This window comes from Hippoglossus hippoglossus, chromosome 8 (assembly GCF_009819705.1).
Source record: "Hippoglossus hippoglossus isolate fHipHip1 chromosome 8, fHipHip1.pri, whole genome shotgun sequence".
NCBI lineage: Eukaryota > Metazoa > Chordata > Actinopteri > Pleuronectiformes > Pleuronectidae > Hippoglossus > Hippoglossus hippoglossus.
Window position 1 is genome coordinate 9,362,840 of NC_047158.1, and position 16,931 is coordinate 9,379,770.

General features: G+C 42.9%; 1 protein-coding gene across 1 annotated transcript in view; it reads left to right on the forward strand.

Annotated features, from left to right (window-relative positions):
• Positions 1–5,199: 5,199 nt before the first annotated feature.
• Positions 5,200–16,931, forward strand: part of LOC117767042 (gap junction gamma-1 protein) — a 48,888-nt gene continuing 37,156 nt past the window's right edge. Inside the window, exon 1 of the mRNA XM_034594580.1 lies at positions 5,200–6,052. The gene's annotated coding sequence lies outside the window, so the exon portion shown is untranslated. The remainder of the gene's footprint in view (positions 6,053–16,931) is intronic.

Consider the following 16,931-nt stretch of genomic DNA (forward strand, 5'->3'; position numbering starts at 1 on the left):
AAGGTCTATGAATTATTGATTAAGTGGGAAATAATTCCTGGATCTACATCAAAATGTAATGGGTTCTTCCCGGACACACACCGCGTCCTTCCACAAAGTGTCATGTAAATCACTTAAGTTGTTTTTGTTAAATCTCTCTTACAAAAATACTCAACCAGCAACAGAAAAAATTGGTGAATCACTCAAAAACAAGATCATAAAAATAAGTTTTGAGCAGGTTTTAAACTTGTCAACAAAGGAGGCCCTTCTAATATGTAGTGGGAGTTTGAGAAAAACAGAATTGGAACATAATGTCTGTCAGATACCGAGGACATTTAATTACTCACTAATTAATTACCAGAGATAATCCATTAGGATTTTTCTAAGTTAGTGAGCAAGCAAATAGAAAAGTGAGAGCACAAAGTAAGATACCAGATAAAGGGTTCAAATGTTAATGTCTCCAAATAAAAGCCGTGCAAATGTGACCAAATCTGCTGAAACTAGAGTCAAAACATAATTTCAGGATCTTAAAGAGAACAAAACTGACCAGATCAACATTCATGTGATACTGTTCAACCACATCCAGTGTATTATCAACCTACATTAATATAACTGGAGCACGTTGGGTGGTGTTGATGACGAGTTTCTTTAAACTCATCTGATGGGGCTGTGGGGGGGTGTCAGACGAGGTTAGGAAGAACTGTATTATACTATATTTAATGCAATGATGCACCCTCATCTGAAACCACTTGAATCTCAAACTGAGGCTGCAATGGAAACAACATTCCTATGTCACCCGGTTGTGACACACTTGGTTCCTTCTGTATGAATAAGTGGCTCTAATTGGGTCAATACCCCTCGTAGACGTCACCTGCAGGATATTAGATCTTTCTCCTCTGGTGCTAATCTCACAAAGTGTGGAAGGATTTGTACAGTTCAAGTTCAAGTGTCAGGGTTGTAGGTGAATAGTTTTCATTTGCAGCTGCGAAATGTACCAGTGCCCATTTATTATATAACATTTTTCAAAGTAATTCTGTTGAATAAACATGCGAGAATCCCATTAAAACGTGTTTGTGTTGCTGAGCTGGTAGCTCACCATTTATTTCCATGTATTTGAGCTGTCCTAAAACTCTTTCATTAGAAGTCTACTTTTGGGGGGAAGAGAAATGTATTTTGGGTAGTTTGCTAGTTTCTACAGATCGTTAACTCTGCCCAGGAGTTTTAACACCTATCCTACTTGTTTGTTTGTTGGTTTGTTTGTCAGCAGGATTATGCAACAACTACAGATTTCAATGGAACTTTATCTCAAAGTTTCTCTGCACAAAACTCTATCAACAGCTATCTACATATGAATGCAGATAAATTAAAAATGCTGATGTATTTCTGTCACCGTCTATTCCTCTGGCCCCAACATCTTGTCCCCCGTCTACAGATTCTGCATATTCACATGCAAGAATCTGTTTCTAGGGATTAGGATTCTACCAATTCAATTTTGGTGTGACTCCGCGTCAGGGGGAGGATCTGGGAATTTATTTACCATCGTGAAATAGAACGCTTTCTGACATTGTCACCAATTTTATCAGGAAATGACTCATCGATTTGAAAATAACAAAATCTGGCATATTTAGGGGAACTGATATCTATCAGTGGTTGCAGCTTGATTCGATTTAAGGCGATTGTTTGGCCTTGACAGAGCTATGGGCTCTACTGAGTACCATTCTAGTTTGGCCATGTCCTAAAGCTCTCGAAGGGATCTTTGATTTGAAGTCTCCTGCTTGTAGGGCAGCTGAATATCCTGTGGGCAGTTTGAAAAGTTTCCACAGATGAGGGATCCACCATAACTGACAGTAAATTGAACCGCCAGCAGCCACTGTCCTCTGTGAAAGGTGAAAGCCACAGCGGTCACCTTTCAAACCCCAAGTACTTGATCTTTAAAACCAAGATATTGAGTGGAGCAGCGGTTAACTACACTTCAAGATGAGTGAATGTTGTGTGGGTCTCGTCACCCCCTCAGACGACTGCTGTGTCCGACCGGCTCAGTCCCTCATCACTCAACTGCAGCCCCAACAGTCCTGGAGGTGGTGCAGATCGGGAAGGTAAGAGGGGCGCTGGCATGAAGTTTAAAAAAATAGCTTGTGCTGCTTTGACATTTGGACTGAATGTCAATCCTGTCCAACGAGACGAGGGATTTTTTTATTTCAGCCGACGTGTGTAGACGGCGATGGGGGGATGCCGTGCCCTTTTCAAATGCATGGAGGAGGAAGAAGAAATGAAGGGATTGAGGGGATTCCTGTAAACAAGGAATGCGCCGTTTGGAAAGAGCTACTGTAACTACAGTGATGGTATCGACGCACAGATGCTTTCAGGATTTCTATCCTCTCTCTTTGCTTTGAAGGCGTCTAGTAAACGTGCACTCAGACGACACGGTCCCATGGCTCCTCTCTTCTGCTGGCATGAGCCGGGATCGTGCCTGGCCCCCGGGCGCTGAGACGGATGGCAGCAGCTCTTGCCGGTCTGAACGCAGCCCCGGCCCTGGAGCACTCGCTACAATCTGTGGTCCTTGTGCTAAATATAGACGGGAGCGAGACTCTGTCCTGGTGCAAGGCTGATTAGGGGCAACCCCCTCCCCCCCTCTCCAAGTCAGGCCTTCACCTTTTTTTTTTCTTTTTCCAGCTCCATCTGCTCTCAACACACCTCATCAGTCACCTTTTCCTGCAGTGAATCTGTCTTCTGCTCCTACCGCTCCTTCATCTTGTCCAGTCTCTCTACGCACACCTCTTCTGCTCTGTCCTGTGTCCGACTGAATCACACTTGTCTCTTCCTGCTAACGTTAGGGGACAGACCTCTGTCCCCCAGAACATCCAGCCCAAAGTGGGAGGCGACGGTCACAGGAAGTCATCAAAGATCTGTGGGCACAACGGAGATGATTAAGATTGAGTCCGTCTCCAAGAAAGGGGAAGTGACCACGAAGCCACAAAACGATCAAAACGAGATGCACGTAACCACAAAGACTCAGATGATAATTTTGTGTCTTGACCCTTTCTATGAGGGGGGGCTTCTACAGTACATGTATGTGTAGGCTGTTCATTGCTATAGGTTACTACTCTGGGTAAAAAAAAAACAGTAAACATAAACAGTTGTTTATTTGGCATTCACATATTTCATTGAATAACCTTCTATTAATAATTTACAGTTCAATATCCCCTTTAAATGTGAGTCCTAGCATGTTTGCTATTATTTCCCAAACGAAGTCCTATTTCCGACATCTTCTACTTGAACGTCCTGTCCTACAGAAACACAGGGGGGCGCCATCACTGTCCAGCAAGGTCAAAGCTGAGAACACACACACACACACACACACACACACACACACACACACACACACACACACACACACACACACACACACACACACACACACACACAAAACGCAGAACCACATGACTGTGTGACTCCTGCACCCTAGGGCACCAGAAGGACCCACAATACTGAGTCACACTCTGCTGACTGAGGATCCAGAGGTGAATCCATCCCAGACTGACTGAGGCTGTGCATGCCCGGGCAGCAGGATTAGAGGAGGGGTATTGGGGGGGTGGAGGAATTTGTGAGCAATCTCCGTTTGGAACAATCAAGCTACAAACTCAAAGCAACTCGCTGTTTTGTTTGGACGAATGAGCCCCGTTCTCCCGTGCTCGAGGCCTTTCCACATATTGAGAGCAGACGTGCGGCCTCACACAGTGAGCTGCTGTAACATTTAAAAAAAAAAAACACCTTGGGATAATTCTGATCACTTCCACTGATTTCTGGGTGGAAGGAGGCTCGTCTGGATGTATGGGATCACAGACATCATCCGCCGAAGGATCCGTGTGCTGCAGTCGTTTCCTTCGGAACATGGTTTGAAGCCTCGTGGTGAAATCGGTCATTTTTGCCATATGTCTCGTAATAGGTGCACTGGGCTCTGCAACCTAATAACTGAACAACTGAGGGCCTAATGATGCAGGGGCCAACACACACACACACACACACACACACACACACACACACACACACACACACACACACACACACACACACACACACACACACACACACACACACACACACACACACACACTAGACCGGAACAAACCAGACCAAAGCTGATCTGCTCTGTTCTAACTCTACATTGTCTTTTCTGTCAGTGTTTTTACCTCCGGCACGGAGGGTATATTTTAGTCTGTGACTCAAACGATTTCCATGAAATTTTAGAGAGCGCTGGAGCATGACCAAAGGAATAACCCTTAAAATGTTGGTGTCGATCCAGATCAAAGGGCGGATCCAGGATTCTTTCCCCCTCTTTCTTTAACATTGTGAGAGTGGGTTTTCCACATTTTTGTTTATTTCTCAGGGTTAGGGATCTTGACGAAAAAGAAATCCTTGGCCGAGGTAGGCCCTCTACTGAATGACATTTTAGGTTCTATTTTATTTCATTTTAATTCTTTCACAATGTGTTTTCCGTCCCACATCACAGCATGCGTTGCAGAAAGCCCTTGAAATTGCTTCTGTGTTAAAAAGCTGCAATAAAAAACAAAGTAAAAAAACCTTGGTTTTATTTTGTGAGGCAGCCCAACATTTTTGAATATAGAGAATAAAACGTGGTGCATTGAATTCACCGAATATCAAACACACAAAATAATAGTTGTTCTATATTTTTAGGTAATTCTATACAAATCTGTAAAAACATGATAATGAAATGACATCTCAGCAGTCAATCCCGTGGATTGTGGTGGCAGCTGATTATGCCGACTCACATACCACCATCATAACAAGTGTCATTGCTGCTCCCTTCATCTCTGTACTGCTTTAAACATTGATGTTAGACATGGTCTTTTCTCATGAATGTTGTAAATATTGTTATTTTGTTGCTGTGACTCTGAGGTTTCCACATTTTTTCTCTGTTGAAAGATTTTTTATAGTTTTTCCTCACTGTTGTCGAGGGTTAAGAACAGAGGATGTAACCCCGTGTGGCAAAATGTGATTTATGAATATGAGCTGTACATATAAAATGTAATTGATTGATAGATAATCCCATGATTATTTCATTCATATCAATATAAAATCATTATGTGAATCCACTGGGTAATTTATTTAAGGCTCCGCAATAGATGCTGCGAACCCAAAGTGAAGCTTTTGTTTAAATGTGGCTCCACTGCCCTTTTCTTTTAGGGCAGATGTTTATGTACCCGAGATGTGTGTGTTTGTGTGTGTGTGTGTGTGTGTGTGTGAGACAAGTCGGCTGCGCGCACTGTCAAAGACGAGTACGCGCAGCATCCTGCTCTCCTGCTCCTCCTGCGAAGGAGGGTCGCCACAGCTTCAGTCAGAGGATCCAGCTGTCACTCAGCAGAGACCCCCGCTCAGCCGGTGTCAGGTTGTGTGTGTCTGTGTGTGTTTGTGGCACATCGCGGAATCCCCGCTCCCGATAAATACGAGACTAAAGACCCCGCTGGATGCATGTGGACCTCCGGTGATCAACAGATCTGCAACTCCGCCGTCCGCTCCCCCTGCGAGCAAGACCGAGATGCGGGACCCGACGGACGAAACCGGAGCGAACTGGCACGTGTGACACATTCCTACCAGATTCTCAGGCCCGTCTCACGAGACATGGACCCACCAGCTCTTTGGTTCTAATCCTCAAACTGTTCCTGGCAGCGGAGCAGCCTCAGCTTGTGCCAAAATGACCAGACCTTTGTCTCGCGTCGCTGTAACGGAACGGGCCCGCAGGAATTTTGGCACGGGTTTTACGCAGCAGACCACATAGTGGAATCGAGGCTCCTCCACCGAAGACAGACTCGTGCGGCTGACATGGACAAAGAGAGCTCACGCGTCTCGTAGTGATGCTTTGAGATACGAACAACGCAACAACAAAAAAAACGCATCAGTGAAACACGCCGCTGGTTCCTCCCAAACAAGTGGCGCTGATCGTCAACGGCGGGATTCAAGTTTGGACCCCACCAAGTCCACAGCGACCCTTCCCTCCCAAAAACACCAGGATCTTCTTACATCTTAAAGCATCTTCACAGACTCGCACAGAGCGGTAAGGATCCACCTATTGATAACCGGTAATGTGATGTGCTTTTCGTACAATGTGGCTGATCTCCCACCTAATGGGAGCCCTGCTGAGAGGGGGTGTCGGGGGGTCACGGACGCACGGGTTGGCACCCTAACGCGCAGGCGACGGTTCGCGTCTCCGCGTTTCATTTTTCTGCTTTAATTTCGCAGCAGATTTTCGCCCATTTGTCCCCGTGTGGCACTTCGCACGAGGTCAAGCTGTGCGCGGCCACAGATGAACTTCTCTAACACAAACGTGCTTTTTTCTGGAAACAGCGCGTTTAATTGGCATAAGCTGCTAATTGGGATTCCGCGTGCAAACCCACCAGCTTCAGTTCAAATCCAATTTCAGCCTGGAAAAAAAGAAAAAAAAAAATCTGGTTCGATATCTAACCACAGTGATTCCACAGCCTTTTGTTCTCAGACCCAGGAACATGGTGTGGATGGGCGGTGCAGGGATTCTCCTCTTGGGTTTAGGTGAAATCCTGCAGGAGATGTTAAAATCACACGCACACTTTGTAAGGACTTTATTGGTTGACTCATGAGAGTAATTAAAATTGAATATATTTCACAAGTGTCTGCGCAGCTTTGCCTGTTTGTGCTGTAATGATGTCAGGCTCATATATAAATCTATTGAGCTGAATTATTTCAATTGGGAGGAGAAACGTGGAAATTGCACCATTATTTAGAATATACAGCAATTCTGTAATTCAGATTATTACAATTCCAGGCATACACTATCACCCAAACAATCTGAAATAATTATTGATATGTGCTTTATCTATGATATATGATATAGTTGTTATATGTGCGTATATAATATATGCACATCTAAACCCGTTGGATTGAATTTGCACCACCGTGATGGTGCTGGTGTTTTTACCCATGATGCTCCGGCTCTAAAAGCCTTTTACCTCTCTTACACCAGAATGTGCCAATTACTGTATTGCTCTGACAGCTCCCACACCTACACACACACACACACACCTACACACACTCACACTCACACCCACACACCCACACACTGATCCAGTGATTATCTCATCATTTCTGAAGTCAATATATCAAAAAGAAACACACCCACCACTCAGAGCAGTTAACCCGGGAGCAGCCGGCACCCGGCATCGTTCACCATGATGAGAAACCGTTTCATTGTGCCCGGACGCCTTTGAAATGTGCCACGTTGCCTTTCTGTGTGGAGCATTTGTCAAAGCCACACCGGCAGCTTCTCAAATATGAGCCACCGTAATGAGTTTCTCCCCCGTGTGCCTCGGAAAAATCCTCGATACACGTAGAGTCGTTGTGATGGATTTGGGTTGAAAGACGTTGTGATGCCAGTGAGTGATGCTTGTTTTCCATCGTAGCATATAGGTGGTACGTATGTATTCTGAATGCATTCGTTTAAGCTGCCAGTTGAAGCACATCTACTTCCATCTGCCCTTCGTTCCTTTTTCGTTTCCACCCAGCGAGTGTGATTTTGGCATTTCACAGCCTTGCGTTAGCTGTAGATTTACTGAACATTTTTTTTGGTGAAACTGTTTCTGCGAGGCAGTCCATCTCTGCTGCTCCTGCATCCCCCCCTCCACCCCTCCCTCCAAACCATTATTTCACTCCCTCTGGGTTGGAGCAGAAACTTGCACCAATATATGAGGAGGCGAAGTCGACCCCTGTGCACTCCAGCACCGGGAGAGAGATGAGGAGCAGATTCTGTGTGGCAGCAAGGAAATGCCCCCTCACTTGAGCTGTAGTATGAGTGCACTGTTCCTGTCCTCCTTTCTTTTACTGTAATATTACACAGCGCTGGAAACACTGCTCCCCACAATCTCATGAGTTGGCAGATATAAGTCATTAATCGTGCTCTGATGTTTATTAAATGATCCAGAGACATCTTAGAAAAGAATGAAAAATGTCACACATCCTTTTAGGTGACTGCTGAGTAGATTTATAACACGATGTATAAATGAATTATTCAATTGGGAGGGATCCAACAAGAGTCCATCCAAGAAAAGGCTCCAAATACGACAAGTAGAGAATAGAAACACTGACAAAACAGCTGTGTGAATTTCACATTTAAATGATTAAAGCCTGAAATGTAGAAACATTCAGATACTCTAAGTACAATTACTAATACTACAATAGATAAATACTCCATATACAAGTATAAATCCTCAGGTGTTTCAACAAAGTCAAAGTATCAAATTAAAGAAATCTCCTAATTCAAAATACGGCCACAGACTTGGTTGTACTGTCACATATTTGATTATTTGAATATTATTACTGATCTGTTAAAGCACAAGTAGCATTTTACCGGAGATGGTCGAGGTTAAGTAAAAAAAAAAAGCATGATAGTGAGAATTTGAATCTGTTGGTTCTTATTTCTATAAATAATCATGTGGTTTGCATGAAAACATTACATCTAAATAAATCTAATTTGTAGTACATGCATCATCTAATAACATAAAAATACAAATACACTTAATTGCAAATAACTCAGATTTATCCATAGCACTTGAATCTATGTATTTAGTTGCATTCCACTAATGCAAAGCACGTTAAAATCTTCAGCCATGTTAGAATCAATCACAGTCATTTCCTGGTGTAACGGTACCTGGAGCCTTTGTAAACGGGTTGAAGCTGCTCTGCTCTGTTCTCTGCTATTGAATTTTAAATTACTTGTGATATATGGAAAATCCATATTGCAGAATGCATTATTCTTTTTCTTCCACCTAGAGTTAAACTGGGTGGAAGTGATTGATTAACTGAAGACGCAGCAGATTTCCCTGCAACTTTCCAGTGAATTTTCAAGAGTACAATGTAAACAGCGTCATGGTTTCATCGTATATTTAATTACGTGGAATAGGGAATAAAAAAAAAAAAGACTCCATCACATAAAAATGCACAAATTCTTTCATAGTGAACGTTATGCTGAAGCTGTAATGGTGGTTTCTCACCAGCCAAGAAAACATCAACACCACAGCTCCACCATTCTCACATATTACAGAAAATGCATCAGTAATTTTCAATCATTGCCTAATTTCCACCATTTAAACTAAACATCAGCAGAATATCATCCGCAGCAAACGGTTATGTTTATTGATTGCAATTAAATCAGGCATTTACAGTTAACTACATTGTAAACTGAAATGTCTGCGGGATGTGTTTAATCACAATCACATGCTTTGCGGGGAGATATCTTTGAGTAACTGGAGTAATTCACTTCCTGTTTTTCCTCCAACTCCTGCCTTCAGAGTGTGTGATGTGGAGCCAGGACAGTAAGAGCTACATCTTATGCTTACATCCCCCCCCAAAAAACCACACCCACTTTTGCCGTACACGAGGAGCGGGGGTGCTGCAGCATTCAGACGCTCGACATGTTGTGACATTGGCGTCCTAAAAAGTCTGCAAGAGCGATTGGAGTTGTGGATGAAATATGAGGAGTTGATGGGAGATCCTTCACCACTGAGGCCTTTTTTTCCTTTAACTGACTTCGTGCAATATGAAACATCAAGGTGTTGTGTTTATATCTTGTTCAGCAGACGTGAGAGCAGTGCCAGCCTTAATCCTCGGAGTGCAGCACACCGAGGGGAAAACGGTGTCTTTCTTCGTGCCAACAGCGTCTGGATTCCCTCCGCTTGACACCCTGTACCCTGCTTCTGCCTTTTCTGGCTGGCAGTTCCTGTAAACGACGTTACGTACAAGTGCGAGCACGGCGAAGGTGCCTCGCTCTCTTTGTAATTACAGAGTGATTAGAATTGATAGAGGTCATGGAGTGTTGAGCGGGAGACACAGCAGAGTGTGTTAAATCACCGGGCTCCCCTGTATGTGTATATTTGTTCCTTATTTGGAGGGAGAACTTTCATCTGTACTGACGCTGTTGAAAGTACGATGTCGATGTGATTCATGGATTTGGATGATGTGGGGGGGGGGGGCTGTTAATGGAATGAGCAAACAGTGATTTTCTTGGAGAATAGTCTGAATGAATATGATTACATTTTGTTCAGTTGCAGTGATATGGAAATATTTGGAGAGGCTGTGTGTCTTTAGATGCTTGTGAAGATTAAAACCAGATTTGAATGAAGATGTTTTTGACCTTCATGTGTTCCCCTAACTCAGGCAGATCACGTGCTGCGGATGAATCTGCTGAGCGACAGATTACTGGGGTGTTAAGTGGCCGTTTACAGAGCACAGCTCGACCTGCTTCGTTTTCCACAACGCCTGATATTTCAGGGGAGACTCCGAATATTAGGCAGCGACGAGGAGCGTGGGAGGGTTGTGTCGAGCTCCCTGTGACTCACGATGACTCCTCAGGAAAACGAGCCCTGCGGTCGACCCTGACCCTTCGCAAACAGCCGACATGTTTCCAGCTGTGTCGCTGCACGTGTTGCTGCGGTGCCACAGCACATCTCTTGAGTCTTTAATTGAAAGAAGAAAAAGAAAAATGGACGAGAAATGTCTGACGAATTTGAATCCTGACCACCACGGTCCATGTCATCCATGTAGAGCTGCAGCAGCCACTGATGGATGTGCAACACATGCAGAAACTGCAATGCAGCAGTACTGTTTACTTCAGTTTTTATTCAGTGCCATGTTTGCTCACATGTAAGCTTGTAATTTAATAAGCACCCAGGAGAGTTGATTTCATTTATTCACCATATTCCTAAATAAATGAGCTGAGGAATTGATTGATCTGTCAACAGGAAATTACTCCGCAACAATTTTCACAACTGTTCAATCGTTTTAGGATATTTATGAGGCAAAACTATTTATAAAAGTTGCTGGTTGGAGCTCCCAGCTTATGACAATCTGCCGCCTTTTACAGTTTTATATCAGTATTCAGTAAATTCTCAAGGGTTTGAAGTGTTGTTCAGGTGAAAGAGGCAATTTAAAAACATGATTTTAGGCACAGAGACGGTGTGATGATTCTATTTTTTGAATTTCATTAACTAAACAACCAATGGATAACATAGATGAACGGAAAAATGAATTTACTCATTATTTGACAATGTAAACAATTGTTAGTTTCCCAAATTTACTCTTCAATCAGGTTATCAGGTTTTTCTTAATGAATTATCTGTAGAATGTTTTCTATGCTTTATACTGTATTTGAAATGAAGCCTTTTTGCCCTGTCATGTGGAATTATCATATTAGGGCTTGAACCAATGATTATTGTCATTGTGCAGTGATAATATCTTTACATGAATCAAAATAAAATACCATTTTTCATCACAGACCCAAAGAGATACCTAAATAGTAAATTTTCTACGTTTGACTGACCCCCGACCATAAAAACTGAAAAGGTTTGAATAATTTCCAATGATATGAAACAGAGAGAAGCAGTAAATCCTCGTCCAGGCTCGGTGAGGAGGGAGACCCTCGCTGAGTGTGGATGAAATCTGATGTCACATCCATGTGGCCTCCACTCATGAAGAGATATGGGCAGTCTGGCAAATGAGAACAGTCATGAGGCTCCTTCCCAGCGGGAATGTCACTACAACATACCTCAGACGTACATACTGTGAGCCTGTACACACACACACACACACACACACACACGCACACACATGCACACACGCACACAGATGCACTGAGCCCTGCACGTACAGAGATGTTTACGCTCCAGTCCGTGTTGAACATGCATATTCAAACTGATATGTCGGACTCACGAATCTGTGCATGCTGACACATTTACATATGAGCTGAGCCGTCGGGGCCCGGGCTGTGATGCGGGGTGACAGGTCTTATGCCACTTCCCTCGGGGTCACCAGGGGGGGGCGGGGCCACAACATGACAGGCCGAGAGATGCGTTTCATTCACTGTCACCGTCCAATGACACAACCTTACCTCCTCTCTCTCTTTTAGTCACATTCGTGTGTTCAGCAGCGAGATGGCGGAACGTTGTGACTCATACCTGTTGTTTTCCTGTCGTCTGTGTTCTGCAGCTCGTGCTGCTAGTGCAGGTTAACTTCCTCACTGGGATGAGGTCAAATGATCACTTTGTTGTTCTCTTGTTATTGGACACGGACCAGTCATGAGGTTTGAATTCTTAAAGGACTTATTTAGAGCATATGAATGATATGCACATCTCAGACTTCCCTCTCGTCACCTTTTCTTTACATGTGGGTTATGGATAATACGCTAAAAGCTCCTGTGTGACCACAGATAGGATCAGGAGATACATATGAAATGGCAGCAGTATTGTTTTCATCACTTCTGTTAATTGCAAACAAGAGTCAGTCGTTCTTAAGTGTGTTAAACTTGTAAAATACACAATCTTTGGCAGCACTCATTTCGGTGTTTTTTAGTTTCTACCAGAATCAATCTTCACACAGCCTCGACAAATGATATATTGTTTTAAAACGCCAAGTCTCCTGTCTTTTGTCTCGATGATTTCCACATCCCTGTAGCAGCTGTTAAAACAGAACCGGCTCCTAACTGTAAGATAGATACTGAGATACTACTACAGACAAATTCCTACTCTGTGACAAGATATATGTATATTTTTGTGTTATGTTTATGTTTGTGCCTTTATAGGTTTTCGTCACTAACTCTTATATTCATTCTCAACTCTAGGTTATACTATTTAAAATGAGACCAGGGTTTTGACTGTGATCAAATGGCTTGAGGAATGGTGAACTTTTGGATTTGGGTGCATTATTTTCAGGGTTGGGCACAGTTGTGCTTTCATTTGTCTTCCCTACAGTATTTAGCTTTTACAGTATGATATCTGCTTGTAGCAAACTCAGCACGATTTTATGTTTTTTATTGAAAAAGTCAAAAGTGACTCAGATGTCGAGATGAATATACAATTAGCATTTAAAGGTCTATTGGTACGTTTCTAAAATACTTCTTCATCTTATTTGTTCTAATCCTCTTTACATTCCGACAGCCATCAACAATTAAAGTTGGGGGGGGGGGGACCTGATGTTTATGGCCCTCGCAGGACTGTAATAAAACGGACCAATCACTTCATTTGGACTGGATGAAAGGATTGGCTGGTGTAACTCTCTGTCACAAACTGACCCACCTGCCTGCGTGCACCCTGTCCATGCTCTCACTGCACATGACGGTGGAGGATAACCAGAGGTTAGCGAGCGAGTCACCGAAAAGTCGGCCTCATGTGTTTTTGGGGCGTAGCTTTGATGAGAGGGCTGATGGGATAGGGTGGCATGTTGTAGCCTGCTCTTGGTATTTTTTTCCAGGTTTACCAACCATAGCTTTAAGCTAAACCACCATCTTTCCCAAACATTACACAAAATCCGTTTGCCTCTATGTGTATCTCAGGATCCAAAACCCACAGTCCTTTGCTTTGTGTCCCTACAGTCCCTACATACATTCATACACCACCACTGTATTGTTAGATTAGATTCTTAACTCAGATGATATAATCCAGGAAACAAATATGTTTCAATACAAAAAGCAATTAATGATCTATAAACACAAATTCTAGGTGACAAAGAGTTGAAACAAGGTTAGATTTAGTTTTCCTTTGAATCTGTCAATAATAATGGTTTGAAACATTTTTCTTTCAATGTTGTCGTAGGTCAGGTTTAACAGAGCCATTAACCATATTACAACTTTAACAGGTTTACACAGATTCCAGCCTGGTAAGAAAAACATCCTGGGGGAGGCTGCACATGGCTCAAAATACAGCTACTGGTGTCAGCTTTATGGAAACATAGCAGCCAAAGTTTAAAGTGTTCACAAACTGTTTCCACTCTCAGGATCTATAGGTGCAGGGAAGGAGGCTGCAGAGATTCACAGTCACCTTCATAATCTGCAAAAAACACACTCACGAGTGATCAGCAGAGCAACGCTGACACTGTGGAGAACATATTAGAATCCATAAGGGGATCTGTGCCACAGCACTGCACATGGCGGAAGGCATGCGCTGATCCGGCCACGAGCGCTCACGCCTGATTGGCCCAGATGGGGCAGCCACGGCCGGGCGACGTCCCCCTCGCTCTCTGTCACTGGAGTAGCTAAGCAGAGCAGCCAGGTTCACGGACCGCGGCCGACACCCTGTCACTGCCTTGCCTGGCACACTCCACCACACACTGAGGCAGGCGGACCCACACACACATAGAGAGTTACACACATAGAGACTTACACACACACTTATGCACAGACAGAAATGTGAGGAACACTGGACCACACAGCGCCGAGCAACCCGAAGTAGTCGAGGACACAGCGAGGATTGCGTGATGTCCGAAATATATTTCTGGAAAGGAAACATTTTTCGGGGGCATTTTTTTGGCCCGCGTAGTAATGATTCATCACAACAATAACCAAATGCACATATTACTCCCATTTCGTCAGTGCTGTGTCAGCGTTTGCAGACCCTCCATCCTCTTCCACTCCTCCCTCCCCTTATTTGCCACATTCAAAAGGGTCACGGCCTCCGTTACTGGGCCACGGAGCTTAGCTCGGAGTAATGCACAGGTTTGTGTACCTTTAATTTATTTTCAGCATGGAGTGAGTTAACCAATCCGTTTGTCTATCAAAGCGTATGTTTCTCCCACCTCCACCTTCTCCAGAGTCAACATTGATTTATTCCTCTTAACACGCACAGCTAACCCCAGCAGCTCCTTTCTTGAATGTGCTTTTGAAACCTAAACCCTTTTCACACTAATGCAGATATTTAGCAAAATTCGGTTTCTGTATATCCGTGTGTAAAACAAATCTTTTGGGAAACGATGACATCACGTGACTTTGTGCATAATGTGATGTTATTGCCACCTACTGGCCCGGCAGCTTGTATGACCGTTTTGAGTCGTTCTTTTTTATTTTTTAATGGAGGAGAAATTATCATGTTCAAAAGAAATATCCGCAGTAGTGTAGACAAGGCCTTGATGTTTATCCCCACATGAATCATCCGAGTGGTGGCTCTTTAAACATCTCAGACACTAATTTAACTCAATTGAGCATCTACTAGGGTTCATGAAAAGCTAGAAGGAGACAAGTTAGACCAGGGTTATTTTTAGCCTCTGTTCCATATACAACATGTTCCTCCAGACACTAAGATGCTCCCAGGTCATTCTCAGTGTTTACTCTCATGGAAACCCTGTGCCTTCCACTTTTAACTGGGGCTTTATTGGACTCTCGGATATCACCAGAGTGGATTTCAGGATATGTCACAGGAAGAGTCTGGATTAAGTTTATCCAAATACATTTCTTCCAAATCCATGAATAACCATAAATATATGAGTGAAGTGTTTACAGGTTTAGTTTTAGTGTTTTATCAGATGGTCCAGTAATAACAAAAAGTCTGTATATGAGTTTTATTTCAAACAAACTGGATAAAAATAACTAGCATGACCCTCAGTGGAGCACATACCTCCACCAAGGTCACCAACAGCCCCTTAAATTCAGTTAAACTGCACCAAAGTTCACACACTCATAGATATCAGTTCTCTTAATGATTGTTTTCCTCTAGAACCTTGAATTATTTCCTGGGAAAAACGGTGAAAATGTTGAAAAACGCACAAAATCTCCCAATGTTAAAGAAAGTGATTTGGATCTGCTGCCTGAGCGCACATTCTTCCACCAGGTTTCATGTTAATCCAAGCAGTTGTTTTTGTGTAAACACACGGACATGAAAACACACGGACATGAAAACAAAACCTCCTTGGCGGAGAAAATGATCCTGAAACTGTCTGAAAAACAATTTATCATTTCAGAAGTTTTATGTACAAAAATGCCTCTTAGTGAGGATACGATTCTTTTCTTGTCATATATGAAAGTAATTATGATAATTTGGGGCTTTGTATCATGGTCGGATAAAACAACAATTTGAAGCGAATTTGGGAAGTCGTAATACACAGTTTTTAGAGGTTTTTTTTGTTATATAATTGTGTAAGAAATGATCTTTTCAAAAAAGGATAAACGACAGATTAATAAGACTTAACTAATCACTGAATTAAATTTATCTTGATTGATTTCATGCTTTTCTGTCAACTCGTCTTCCGTATCATGCAAACTAATCATATTAGGGCTGTGAACATTGATTTCTTTCATAATTTAGTGATAATAGATCTCTGCCTTTTCAGTTTTGTCTGAGTGTAAATAATCTGCTATGAAGCAGAGAAAAGGTGTGAGCTGCATGGACGTAGCGAGGAAAAGGTAGCAACACCACTAAATCTTGATTAAATCAATGAAATAAGGATATCATTTATTGATTCCTTATGAAATGATGCTTAGTTTCTGATCAAATTTTAATCCTGCTTTTTTACTGACTTCATTTTTAACCAGAGGGCGACTCAGTAGAGTTCATACGTCCGCAGAGGTCTAACAGTCCCCTTGTGAAACCACATTTGAGTCTGACTTTTATTTGGAGATCCATCAATTATTCTCCGAAAAACATCGGATCTCACAACTGTAAAGAAAGTGAAAAAAAAGAATTTCCTGGATCCGGCCTGATCCAGATCCAAACCAAAATGTAACGAGTTCTTTCCTGACCCACACCACATCCTTCCACCAAGCTTCATCCTGCTTACATCCAAACAGACAGGGGTTAAAACGTCCTTGAAGGAGATGATGAGATATTGAACGCTCGTCCACTGATTTGATTTTTCCCACGAAAAATTGTTTTTTAAGGACTTCATGTTTACTTCTGTTTGTGATTTATTGTGATTAACTTGATTGCACTGTAAAGCAGAGGTTGAATAACGCTTCATCACCAACAGACTGATGAATCAACCTGTCAGCTTCCTTGTGCCTCCATTTGTTTTTTGGCACAAAAACACAGAAGCAGCAACTCCTTTCGCTTATTTTTGTTCTTTCCTGTTACATCACCGACACGTGACGTGTCTCCCAGGACGGTCCTGCCCTGTCCTTTCCTCTCTGTCTCTTCTCCTGGAGTCATGTT